The 13,606-nt window shown below is 46.2% G+C and overlaps 1 protein-coding gene across 2 annotated transcripts in view; it reads right to left on the bottom strand.

Moving 5' to 3' along the window:
* Window positions 1-13,606, bottom strand: part of LOC143975907 (uncharacterized) — a 217,203-nt gene that overhangs the window by 159,550 nt on the left and 44,047 nt on the right. The window lies entirely within an intron of this gene.

Genomic DNA, 13,606 nt, shown 5'->3' with positions numbered 1-13,606 from the left:
ACGGACTTTTCCCACCCAGAGAAAAGTCCGCTAATTTTGAGCGCGTCTCCAGGTAGCCGGGGGCCAGCGAAAGAGGCGTCGCTGGCCCCGTCACCTGGTATGGACTTAAAGGGGAACCCCAACGCCAAAAAAATCGGCGTGGGGGTCTCCCCCAGGTCCACATCAGACCCTTGTCCGAGCACGCTACCCGGCCGGCCAGGAAAGGGGGGAACAAGCGAGCCCCCCCTCCTGAGCCGTACCAGGCCCCCCCACTCCAAAGCACCTTGTCCCCATGTTGATGAGGACAAGGGCCTCTCCCCGACAACCCTGGCCGTTGGTTGTCGGGGTCTGCGGGCGGGGGGCTTATCGTAATCCGGTAGCCCCCTTTAATAAGGGGGCCCCCGGATACCGCCCCCCCCCTATGTGAATGAGTATGGGGTACAATATACCCCTACCCATTCACCTGTGTAAAAAAGTAAAAAAAAACACAACACACAAGGGTTAAAATAGTTTATTGCACAGCTTCGGGGGTCTTCCGTCTTCGGGGGTCTTCTCGCCGGACTCCGCTATCTTCTGCTAGCTCTTTTGCTAGCGGAGGAGCCCGGCTTTTTTCTTTGCCGCCGCCTTCTTCTTGCGACTTCGGGGGTCTTGTCCCCTTCTTCGGGGTTTTTGCCCCCCTCTTCGGTTCTTGCTGTGCAATAAACTATTTTAACCCTTGTGTGTTTTTTTTTACTTTTTTCCACAGGTGAATGGGTAGGGGTACATTGTACCCCATACTCATTCACATAGGGTGGGGGGCCGGTATCCGGGGGCCCCCTTATTAAAGGGGGCTACCGGATTCCGATAAGCCCCCCGCCCGCAGACCCCGACAACCAACAGCCAGGGTTGTCGGGAAGAGGCCCTTGTCCTCATCAACATGGGGACAAGGTGCTTTGGAGTGGGGGGGCCGCGCGCCCCCCCCTTCCCCAAGGCACCCCCCATGTTGAGGGCACGCGGCCTGGTACGGCTCAGGAGGAGGGGGCGCTCGCTCGTTCCCCCCTTTCCTGGCCGGCCGGGTAGCATGCTCGGACAAGGGTCTGATGTGGACCTGGGGGGACCCCAGGGACCCCGATTTTTTTCGGCGTTGGGGTTCCCCTTTAAGTCCATACCAGGTGACAGGGCTGGCCCCGGCTACCTAGAGACGCGCTCAAAATGAGCGGACTTTCCTCTGCGTGTGTGGGCCAGTCCGTTCATTTCAAAAGTACGGCGGATAGTCCGGCGGACTTAGTACGCCGTATTAGTCCGCTGAAAAAGTGCCGTGTGTGGGCAAGTAGCTCGTTCGGAAAGTCCGGCGGGAAGTCCGCCGGATAGTCCGCTACGTGTGTACGCGGCATTAGATGTTTCATCCATGTTATATCATGCTTTTCCTTCTTTTCTTTTTGTATGTTTTCATGATCTTACTATGAAATCTATTCTTGCCCATAATGCATGTCAGCCAGCTTGTATTTTCAATATAACAGATGCCAGTGTCCTCAGATTTACATATCCCCGAGAAAATACAATGTCAGTTCCCAGTCCCACTAACCCCGCCCTACAGCAGGGCGGTACTATGCTCGCATTGGCCAATTAGCTCCGCATCCCCTTTTTGACCATTTCCAAGATGGTAGATGCTATGCCTGATGAAGGAGCACGCATGCTCCGAACGCGTGCACGCATTTGCATCATCCCAGTGCGACTCCAGACACCCCACCAGCTGACCTCCGTGACACTGTGCTGAACCGAGCCAGAGACGCTGGAAACCACCGGCGCCACCGGACGAGACGCTCCAGCGCAAGAGGATCACCTTCTCCTGGGAGTCCTGTGATGAAATGAACATTGGAACATTCTTTATATACATGATGTGCCTGAATTTCTACTATACAGAGTGAATGTACTACCTTCTGAATAAACAAATGTGGATTTTAATACTGCCCTTAGGTTGGCGCTGTTTGTGTTTCTGCTTGTGTATTTTCTAAAGGTGTCTTCTACCCTTCAACATGCTGCCTCCGTTCTTGTGCAACAACACTCCCTTATTCAAGTGACTACAGACTTATTGTCTTATAACAGCTTCTGATTTTTTGGACTTCTCCAAAAACAGTATTTGAATTTTAAACATTGTCCCTTTATTTCAGCCATATCCCACCATCTCCCTTCCCATCCCATCCCCCCCGGCTGTATGTTACCCATTCGCGCAACTAAAAATGTGTTTTCTTACTTTGTACATATACTAGAAGCCTTTGTTTGCTGATTTGGGTTTCCGCTGTATTTACAGCATATTCTACTCACATTAGAGATATATATGTACACCTCTCTCTCCAAATACCCTTATGTTTTTTTCTTCTCAGCTTAAAATAAGGGTACCTTTCTATGATGGTAACAATCATCACTATAATTATATTTTTTTCTTTAGTTTTTCATTAGTACCTCTTTATATGTGATTGTCTCATCTTATTTTCCTGTTCCTTTTTTTTTTTTTACCATGGACATCAGTAAAACACTCAAAATATGTTTTTTTAGATGAATTACTCTTATATTTTCCAACGGAATTTTTTAAACCAAAATTTGAAGTCAGAGAAAATGTTTATATGAAGTTATGCGCATTATTCAGAAAAATTGAAGATTCCATTATAACACTCAACCATCAAAAATGAGATAAGTTTTTTCTCCAAGAATATCTTTCCTCTAAAGTCACCCCAAGGGGCCTCAGAATTAAAACTAGATGCTCCTTTCTCTCACCAGACCTCCAAACTGAATGGGAACATATTTCAGAATTTTGTTCCCAAAAATGGATTAATATCATTATTAAACAACGAGATCTCAAAACTGTGTCACTCCTAGAAAAACTCAAAAGCCAAATAATCAATCTCACTAGTGAGACACCAAACCTCCCCAATACATGATTAGACATATTAAAAAGAAAAGTAAAACCAGATGAAGATAAACTGATAAAGACAAAACTTAAAAAAATGAGACGAGACCTAGGTGACTATAATAATAAAAAGGTCTTCCAGTGGAAAACCAAAGATCCTACTCCTGTGCCCCTAATGCAGATCCAATTCCCTCCTTCTTTTCGGCCTTCCAAAACATACCATCCAGTTTCACATTCTTCTCAACACCCATATTCAAAACCGAATAGTTAACCAACTGGGCATCTATCTACTCATCGCCCACAGTCTTCACGAGAATATAGTTCTCCCACTTTGCAACCAAAGCTGAAATGTTACAGAAACCAAAAAGAAATACCCAAACTACTCACAGTTAACAACACTCCATGGTCCCTACGGATAGTATACCAGATATCAATTTAATAGATACTTCCAATCCAAATACTTCCACTAAAGAGAAAAGTATCTTTACAAAATCTTCCCTACATAACGATTGGGTCATTCCATGCATAGTAAACACACAACCTTCTATAGAACTGTTCTCTAAGGACCCTCAGGGCCCTAACATTCTAGCTGTTCAGTCCAAAATCCATTCTCAACCATCCAGTAACCATCCCCCCGATTAATTTACACCAACTAATGATCAGTCTTTTTTAGTCCTAACCCCTCAGCCTGCACAAAAAAGAAAACTAGAAGAGGCAGAAGAGGGGGCAGAAGAATCAGAACCCAAAGAAAAGATTGCCAAACTATAAAAATGTTCAATCTCTCTTCTCACATTCTGACTCCAGATGAGATCTCCCTGTTGAATAAGGGTCTCAATTTCGCACCCACCACAAACCCCAATCCTTTTACCTTATTTGTAGATTTAAACAAATTTGTACGAAACCATACAGTGAAACGTTTTTTCAATATCAAATCCAATAAAAACAATCCCACTAATATTACAGAGCCCATTGATAATATTTCCCCTCCATCTACAACAGAAGTGGACTCAGATGATCCCTGTCTAATTATTTTAGAGGCATTGTACAATATTAACGAGGATTCCTCTACTACTTCCATGTTTTCAGACACTCCTTATTTTACACAATATCAGTTGGATTCGCCTCAAGTGAAACATACTCCTTTTCGACCAAAATCTATATTCAATCCCAGCCATACTAAAGGTCCATATATACAAAGTTTTTATCAGGTCGTATATGCAGACATAAAACGTCTATGTAAACCTATCCCTCCTCCACAGCGTCTTAAAAATAATCTTACCCCCCAAGAATCTTCGGCCCTCCACAAGCTAACAAAAAACACCTCCATTGTCATCAAAACAGCTGACAAAGGGGGTGGTGTAGTAATTAAAAATCATGATGACTATGTAAATGAAGCCAACAGATTACTGTCTGACAAAAATACATATAAACTTTTAAAAAGGGATCCACTCTCCCTCTTTTCTTTAGAAGCTGAAACACTTATAAAGCAAGCCCTTATGGATCATATTATTACTAAAGCAGAAGCCTCCTTCTTGTCTAGAACATATTACAACACTCCATATTTTTACCACCTTCCAAAAATACATAAAGACTCTAAAAATCCTACAGGAAGACCCATTGTAGCTGCAATGGAGAGTAACCAGTTTTTTCTCCATTTATATTGACCATTTTTTGCAACCTCTGGCACAAAATCTATCAACCTATATACATGATGGTACACACTTGTTGGACATTCTAAAAACTTATTCTTGGGAACCCACATACCTGTGGGTCTCTTTGGATGTAAATTCCTTTTATACCGTACATCTATTCCCCATGATGTTGGCCTCTGAGCTGTAAAACATTTTTTAGCCCTAGACCCATCCCTGAAAACTGCACAGGCAGAGTTCATTTTAGACTCCACTAACTTCTGCCTCACTCACAACTATTTTTCTTTCAATGGAAAATTTTATCTACAAACCCAAGGGACAGCTATGGGTGCCAATTTTGCGCCCAGCTACGCAAATTTGACAATGGGTTTCTGGGAACACCTATACATCTGGAATAACAACCCCTATACAGAACACATTATCTATATAGGTCGCTATATTATAGATGACATTATCATCATATGGGACAAGACTGGACCACCCATAGATGATTTTGTAGCCTATTGCAATGCCAATGATCTGGGTCTATCGTTCTCATTTGAATCCAGTTCAGTCTATCTTTCCTGGATCTCGAACTTTGCCATACCGACAATATCATCTTTGCAAAAAATTATATCAAGCCCACTGCAGGAAACTCATATTTACATCTTCAAAGTTGTCATCATCCGAAATGGATATCTAATATTCCAAAAAGTCAATTTAATCGTCTAAAACGAAACTGTACTCGCAACTCAGACTATATTGCACAAGGTACTCTGTTAAAAACGAAATTTGAGGACAAAGACCATCCTTCTACTCTAGTAGAGGAAGCTTATGCCAAATTCCTTGATACTCAGTCCGAAACAGCTCACGACCAACCCCCCCCCCCCCCCCGATGTGAAGCTTCAGAGAGCCAACACACTGTTCACTCTCAATTTCACACCACCAGATTCATTACCCAATATCATTCTCAGCATAAAAAAATGTAAAGGATTTTTCAAAAACATTGGGGTATCCTTTTAGAAGACCCCTTGTTAAAACCGTCAATTACTAATGTACCAAAGATCATGTACCGAAGAGCTTGAAATGTAAAAAGTCTCATAGCCCCAAGTAAACTAATATCATTGCATAACAAACCCAGATCTTCTAGGACCTTTTTCACACTAAATGGCATGTATCAATGTAAAAAGCTAAAATGTCTTACCTGTAAATTTGTGTGTCATCATCAGAAGTCATTTACTACAAAAGGTAACACATATCAACTTAAAGAATTTTATAACTGCTCTTCAGAATTTGTAGTATATGCTATCCGTTGCTCTTGCAATTTAATTTACATTGGATGTACTATCTGAACACTCAGAAAAAGGTTCTGAGAACATCGCGGATCAGTAGAAGGTGATTCTAATCTAACTATCCCACGACATTTTAAGGAACACCATCAAGGCTCCACTGAAGGTATGCAGGTGTGGGTAATTGAGCAGGTACCTGGATCTTTCCCCCTCGCAGACCGCTTTAAGCATCTCTGTGAGAGAGAAACCTTCTGGATATATACGCTTGACGTCCTTGCACCTGGGGGCCTCAACGAGGATATAGAAATAAATCAGTCGTGTAACTAGGGTCCTTACATATTGTGATTATATAGTTTTTACAGTTTTTATGGTTCTGTTTATGATCCTTTCTAATTTCCCTTCCCCCCTTTCGCTCCCCCCCCCCTCCTCCCCCACTTCCTATATTAATATTACATTATTAACATCACAAAAATATTTGACGATTATTTACTTTTACTATTACCCCACAGGGCCCGCCTACTACAATAAAACCTATAAAGCTCTCTATATATTGAAATTGGCCCAAGTAAGTACTTATTTAAGACACCTATAGAATAATTCCCGATAAATCCCCATTGCTACATGTGTGTGTACAGATGTGGGCATGTATACATACCTCTCACAATATATATACTTTTTTAACACACATTTTTTATATACATCTTTTTTATATATGCATTTCTTTACACTTCTTCTTATGAACTGTGTTTTTTATACGTAATCTCTATGTATACAGAGTCGCACTTTAATATATTTATTATACATATTTTTTTAGGAGTGATGTGTTTTTAATGTATATATGTGAGTGGGCATACATGTGCACATATGTGTGGGTATGTATGTATGCATGTATATATGCATATATATATATGCAGGGGTGTGTGTATGGTGTATATATATATATATATATATATATATATATATATATATATATATATGTGTGTGTGTGTATATACATTCTTTAGCCTTCCTTTTATATGTATACACAATGATTTCTTTTTATTAATATTAACATATATATATATATATATATATATATATATATATACACACATATACTTATTATATATTTTATACAATTTCTTTATATATATTATATATATATATATATATATATATATATATATATATATATATATATATATATATATATCTATATATACATATATATAAATATTTTTTTTATATATATATTTCTTCTAAACATTTTTCTTTTTTTTTTTTTTGCAAATATAAGTTTATTCAAAATTTTCACACATATAGGGTAGAGCCCCCAAACAAGAAGGTACAACATAGACAGTGAAGGTCGCAGCCTCCAGAATGTGCAGCACAGTAACAGAAAATACGACTACCAGCGTTATATTACACCGTAAATAGTGAATCGACCTTACCAGGAACACTCCCTCTGCCGATTCCGGCAAAGGGGGCCAAAGATATACCAAATTCAGTTAATATCCCAAGGTCCAGACCCACAGGCCGAGATCACGACCGCTGCGAGCAGTCAGTAGGTCGCATTTATAAGAAAAGGTTGGCAATAGCGCACAAACAAGAGAAAAAGAGGGGGGGGTGAAAAATGCAGGAAGGGGGGTGGAATAGGAGAGAGAAGCAGTGAGAAGAGAGGGGAAGGATGAAGGGAAGAGGAGGATAAGGGAAGGAGGGGCAAGGGAGAGATGAGGGAAGGGGAGTGGAGGTGATTCGGAGTACCCCGCATGAACGCCTGTTAACCAACCCAACTCCCCCTATCGCCCGATAAGGGCTCTGCCCTCTGTCGAGTACACAAACGCATTCCAAAGGGACCAGGTCTTTCGGTAGATTTCCTGCCTATCCTGGGCAGTCATTATCAGATCTTCCATTTTGTTAATTTCTTCCACCCTCCGTAGCCACATGGCCACGGAAGGGGGAGTTTGTTGCTTCCAGAGCAGAGGGATACAAGATTTGGCCGCATTGGTGAGATGGCGCAAGATTGACCGTGCATATTTCCTAGAGGGCAGGTCCGACATATGTAAGAGGAAGAATGCCGGGTCAATCGGGATTTGCCACTCCGTAAATTTTTGGGCGATATTTCGGACTGCTGTCCAAAAGTCCGAGAGCTTGGGGCAGGACCAAAAAACATGTATGATTGTACCTCCATCCTCCCCGCAGCGCCAGCAATGTGCAGACGCGTCCGGGAAGATAAGGTGGAGGCGGCTAGGAGTCAGGTACCATCTCGTGAGGATTTTATAATTCAACTCCTGTGTCTTGGTGCATATTGAAGATTTCAGGGTGAACCGCAGAACCTGTGCAATCTGCGCAGGTGTGAAGGTGCGACCCAGATCCCCCTCCCATTTCGTGAGACTAGAGATACGGTGCGTTGGTGGTGGGATATTTAGTAAAACATACATTTTAGAGAGAAGTCGGGAGATAGGTTCCGTGTCAGAGAAGTGTTCCTCAAACACAGTCAGCGGTCTAGAATAATCCGTGGGGTTCGGGATGGACTGAAGAAAGTGATGTAGACGCGCGGCGTCCCAAAAATCCAAACCATAAGGACCCCTGTGGTCCATAAGGTCACTGATAGAAACCCAGCCGTCACGCGCTACAAACTGAGAGGCCCTAGTAAGGTCGGAGTCTCGCAACCGTCTAAACTGCATAGTCGGTAGACCCGGCGGGAATCTAGGGTTACCGAGAATTGGTGTCTGCGGTGACGACACGGTCGTCAGGGATTGTTGGAATGCCACCTTCTCACTCTGGTAGAGGGTGTTGCCTATAAGAGGGTGGGCTTTCACTTCCTTCGGTAACGCGGCCCTGCACCAGAGGGCAGACTTCAACGGGACTGGGCACTGGTGTTGCTCTATCTGGGCCCATAATTTGGTGGGGAGGTTGCGGACCCAATCAATCACCCTACTCAGGTGGGTGGCGCTATAATACTGCTTGATGTCTGGTAATGCCACACCTCCGTGTCGTTTTGGAAGGGATAGTTGGGAACGTGGTATCCGCGGCTGCTTCTGTGCCCAGACAAAGCGGGTAAACAGTGCCTGTACCTGTTTAAAATAAACAGGGGGGATTTTGATCGGCAGAGTCTGAAATAAATACAGAAATTTTGTCAAGATGCACATTTTCAGTAAATTACATCTACCGAACCAGGAATGTGTCCCTTTGTGCCATGAGTCCAAGAGCAGCCGCGTCTTAGTAAGTAAGGGGGGGGGGAAATTGCATGCGTACAGGTCTGCAAGGTCTGGAGGAATATTAGTGCCTAGGTAGGTCAGGGCGGTCATTGTCCACTTGAATTGGAAGCTGGATTGCAAAGCGGGGAGCAACCGTGGCGGGATCAGTATCCCCATGGCTTCCGATTTGGTGAAGTTGATCTTTAGGTTAGACAACTTCCCGTATACCTCAAACTCTTTGAGCAGGTTAGGTAAGGAAATGCCTGGGTTAGTCAATGTGAAAAGCATATCGTCGGCATATGCCGATAGTTTGTGTTGCACACCCCCCACGGCTACTCCCTGTACATCTGGGTTCAGTCTCACCGTGGCTAAAAAAGGTTCTAGAGTCAATGCGAACAGGAGAGGAGATAGTGGGCAACCCTGGCGCGTCCCATTAGTTATCGGTAAAGGAGTTGACAGCGTCCCATTAACCTTAACTTGGGCAGTCGGCCTGGAGTACACCCCAGATATACGTGCAATCATCCGGTCCCCCAATCCCACGTGTCGGAGTACTGCAAACATAAATGGCCAATTTACACGGTCAAAAGCCTTTTCAGCATCCGTGTTTAACAGTACACATGGTAATCCCGCTTTTCTCACCACATGAATCAGATTAAGCACCTTCGTGGTACCATCTCTGGCCTCACGGGAGGGAATAAATCCAACCTGATCTAAATGAATCAGTCGCTGGAGATGGCCTGCCAGCCTAGTAGCCAAGATCTTGGTATAAATTTTTAGATCTATATTTAGGAGAGAAATCGGCCGGTAACTACCGCAGAATGCCGGGTCTTTCCCCTCTTTATGAATCACCGAGATGTGAGCGGCTAAGGAATCTCTAGTGAACTCCCCGCCCTCCCCTATTGCGTTGAATAGTGCAAGCATGGGCTGCCCTAGCAGGTCCAACAGGCGTTTATAGTATTGCAACGTAAATCCGTCCGGTCCCGGGGCCTTCCCTGGCTTCATCGTCCCTATAGCTCTATGAATTTCCGTCAAAGTAATGGGGGATTCCAGTTCCTCCCTCACCGTCGGGGATAAGGAGGGCATTTGAGACTTTTCTAAGTAGTCGGTCAGGGCGGTCGGGGATGTGGGGTGCGTCTGTAGATTGTATAGTTCTGAATAAAAATTTCTGAACTCACGGGTTATATGCATGGGTAATTGGATTTTCCGGCCCCCCGGCGCCACGACATGGGGAACATATGTCAGAAGCCTACGTTCCCTGACCAGTCTTGCCAGTAGCTTCCCACATTTGTCACCAGATTCGTAAGTCATCCTGCGGCAAGATTGAATGGCAGCTTTAGCTCTATAATGAAGTAGGTCCGTAATCTGCTTCCTGACTGTCAGTAGGTCATTTTCAGAGGATTGTGAGGGAGCATGTTTGTGTCTGGCCCATGAAGCGTAGCTGTTCCAAAAGCTGGTTCAGCTGTTTGGCGCGTTCCCGTTTTATCCGTGCACCGTGTTGTATGAGGACCCCTCGCACTACCGTTTTGTGGGCCTCCCATAGAACACCTGGAGGACAGTCTGGGAGGTCATTTTCCTGCAAATAACAACGCAATGTTTTGGTGACAGCATCCAGGACTTCCGGGGTCTGTAGGAGACTTTCGTTCAGTCGCCAAAATCTATTCGTCAGGGAGGAAGCGTCAGTCAGTCTGTATGTAAGGAAGATCGGCGCATGATCCGACCATGTCCTGTCGCCGATGGAAGAGCATTCAACCGCGTGCAATTGGGAGTGGGGAATCAGAAAGTAATCTATTCTGGTATAAAGTTTGTGCATGGGGGAATAAAACGTGTAATCCCGTTCTCCCGAATGTTGGAGCCTCCAGACATCTATAAGTTGTGAGTCATGTAGTGTCCTCGCAATGCGTTTAAGCTGAGCAATCGGCATGGAGGTCCGGCCAGACGACGTGTCTACAGAGGGAATCAGCGGGGCATTAAAATCCCCTCCGAGCAGCAATTGCCCAACTTTAAATTCCTGAAGTTTTTCCATGGTCCTCTCTAGAAAAGTGGCTTGGAGTTCGTTAGGGGCGTATACGGCCGCCAAAGTCACCTGTACATGACCAATAAGCCCCTTAAGGAACACATATCTGCCTGAAGGATCTAACAAGGATCCCTGGCAATGCCACGGAAGTCTACTAGAGAGGAGTATGGAGACCCCTTTGGATTTAGCTAGCGGGTTGGTTGAATGATACGTCCATTGGTAGTGTCTATTGCGTAGGTATGGCAGTGTATTCGGCCTAAAATGTGTTTCTTGTATGAAGGCAATATCAGCATGCAATCTTTTCAAATCAGCTAGAAGCATGCGACGCTTTTCAGGCGTATTAAGGCCCTTCGCGTTAAGCGACAGTACGTTCACACGGGCACCAACATATGCAAACCGGGGGAACCTCCGAACCGGAGAAAAGGGGGAAGACAGGGAAAAGAAAAGGGGGGGGGGGTACACCGGGGCGGGTAGACGGGGTCGGTAAGGAGGGAGGGAGGGTGCAGAAGGGGTCAGAGCGGGGAGAAGGGGGGGTGGGGAAGGGGGGGGAAGGGAGGGAGGGGGAAAGGATCTAGGAAGAGGGGTGTAGCGAGAAAAAGCAGAAAGAGAGAGAGGAAAGAAAGAGACAAGAAAAGCCGAAGACAGAAGCTGTTATGGAAAAAGAGGGGACAGAAGAGGGGAGAAATAGAGTGGAGAAGGGGAAAAAGAAAAACACAGAAAACTGTAACACGGGAGTGGGCCTATTGCCCTCTTCTCCCTATAACACAAGTAAGAGCATATAATATCCCAGGGGGAACTAACCGTAACCCCCAGGGAAATATGCCGGCCTATTGGTGGGGACAAGCCTGACAGGAAACCAGATAGCCAGCTCCACTGGCCCGCCCCTCACCTCTTGTAGGTCATAGATGCACCATATGTAACACCTCAAAACCATCCAACATAAATATAGAAAGTAAATAACCAAACCACAAATTAACAGTCTAATTAAATCAGACAAATAAAGCAGAGAGCTATATTAATGAGCAGCAACCCAGGCAAGATGGTTAACAGGTCATACCATATCCGGGCAGGGTAACCAGAGGCCCCCCGGGCACATACAACCATCTCCATCCCCGAGTCCCCCCACCCCCCCCCCCCCCCCCCCCAAACAACAAGCGCCGCCCACCGGGACGCCCGGTCAGGAACGTCCTCCCCCGCACAGCAAGAAATAAAGTGCAAAAAATAAAATAAAATGTAATAACATAATAACATAGAGCAAGGGAATAAAAAATGAAAAACATCCCACCTCCCTCCCCATGGAGAGCATGGCAGACAGGTCCCACAGCCATGCAGCAGGTGCAAGGGCTGGCATACGTCCGAGCTCCTGAGCCAAAAGTACCGGTTGTGCAGAGATACTCCCCGTCAGGAACGGTCACACGGGCGGTCCGGCCGACAAATCACTCCGGTAGTGTCTGCCTGCAGGGCTTAGACTCCCCCGCTACATGTAATGGAGGAACTGTCAGACAACACAGTGGGGAGCCAGTCCGCTCGGTGAGGAGCACCGTCACAGCGGTGAAGTCCAGCAGGTAATCTGTGCCGGCACCAAACTAGAGTCTGCGAGAGGCAATGCCCCTCATCAAGGGTCCCGTAACATGTGGGGACATCCCATCGTGGGCGACATAGAGGTAGTGATCTGTGGCTCAACTTGCGATCCGGTATCAAGAGACGAGCCGCTGCAAGGGGTACAGTCTCCCGGAGAGGTAGGCAGTAGAGGGGCTCCACAAACGGCACTAAGGTGAGGAGGGGAAGGCATGGTAGTAGCAGGAGGGCAGCCAGGGGGGGGGGGGGCACAACCGGCCAGGCCGCAGCCGCAGTCCAAAACATCTGCACATCATAGATAACAGCGGCGGCGGCGAGCGGGGGGGGGGGAGCGGGGGGGAGCAGCGGACAAGGGATCAAAAAAGAAAAGTTACCTCAGAGCTCGCGGGAGTCCTCCCCTGAAGGCGCCCTGGGTCTGCGGCGTTGTCGCTGCTATCTGGGCGGCAAGTCACCTCTTCTGCCACGGTTCGGGTCTGGTCCCTGCGGACGGGGTAGAGACGCCAGCCAGTTCGGGACAGCGATAGGCTCCACATCCAGGAAACCAAACAAAGCAGGTAGGGAGTCCATGGCACGGAGAGTGAAGACCCGCTGGTCCTTACGGAACGTGACCGACAGCGGGTAGCCCCAACGGTATGTAGCTCCACAACGCCGTGCAAGGTCCAGCAAGGGCTTCAGTAAGGCACGCCGCTAAAGGGTGGCACGGGAGATGTCCGGGAGGATCCTCACCTCAGCACCATCAAACTCCAAAGTAGGGGCCTCCCAGGACTTCCGCAAGACCTCCTCCTTGAGGCCATAATGGTGCAGCCGGCATACAACGTCCCGCGGTCTGGTCAAATCTGCGGACCTGGGCCCCAGAGCCCGGTGCACTCTATCAAACTCCAGGCGGGATGGTAAGTCCACTCCAGGGATACTGCGGAAAATTGCAGCGTCAGTGTCCGCTAGATCCTCAGATCCCGTCGCCTCAGGCAGCCCCCGTAGCCGCAGGTTGTTTCTGCGGCTGCGGTCTTCCATCTCTTCCAGCCGCAATTGCTGAGTGAGGAGCATGTCCACGT

The sequence above is a fragment of the Lithobates pipiens genome, unplaced genomic scaffold, assembly GCF_037356315.1.
Source record: "Lithobates pipiens isolate NorthernLeopardFrog02 unplaced genomic scaffold, aLitPip1_a1.2 Scaffold_1, whole genome shotgun sequence".
Lineage (NCBI taxonomy): Eukaryota > Metazoa > Chordata > Amphibia > Anura > Ranidae > Lithobates > Lithobates pipiens.
This window is presented reverse-complemented; position numbering and strand designations above follow the sequence as displayed.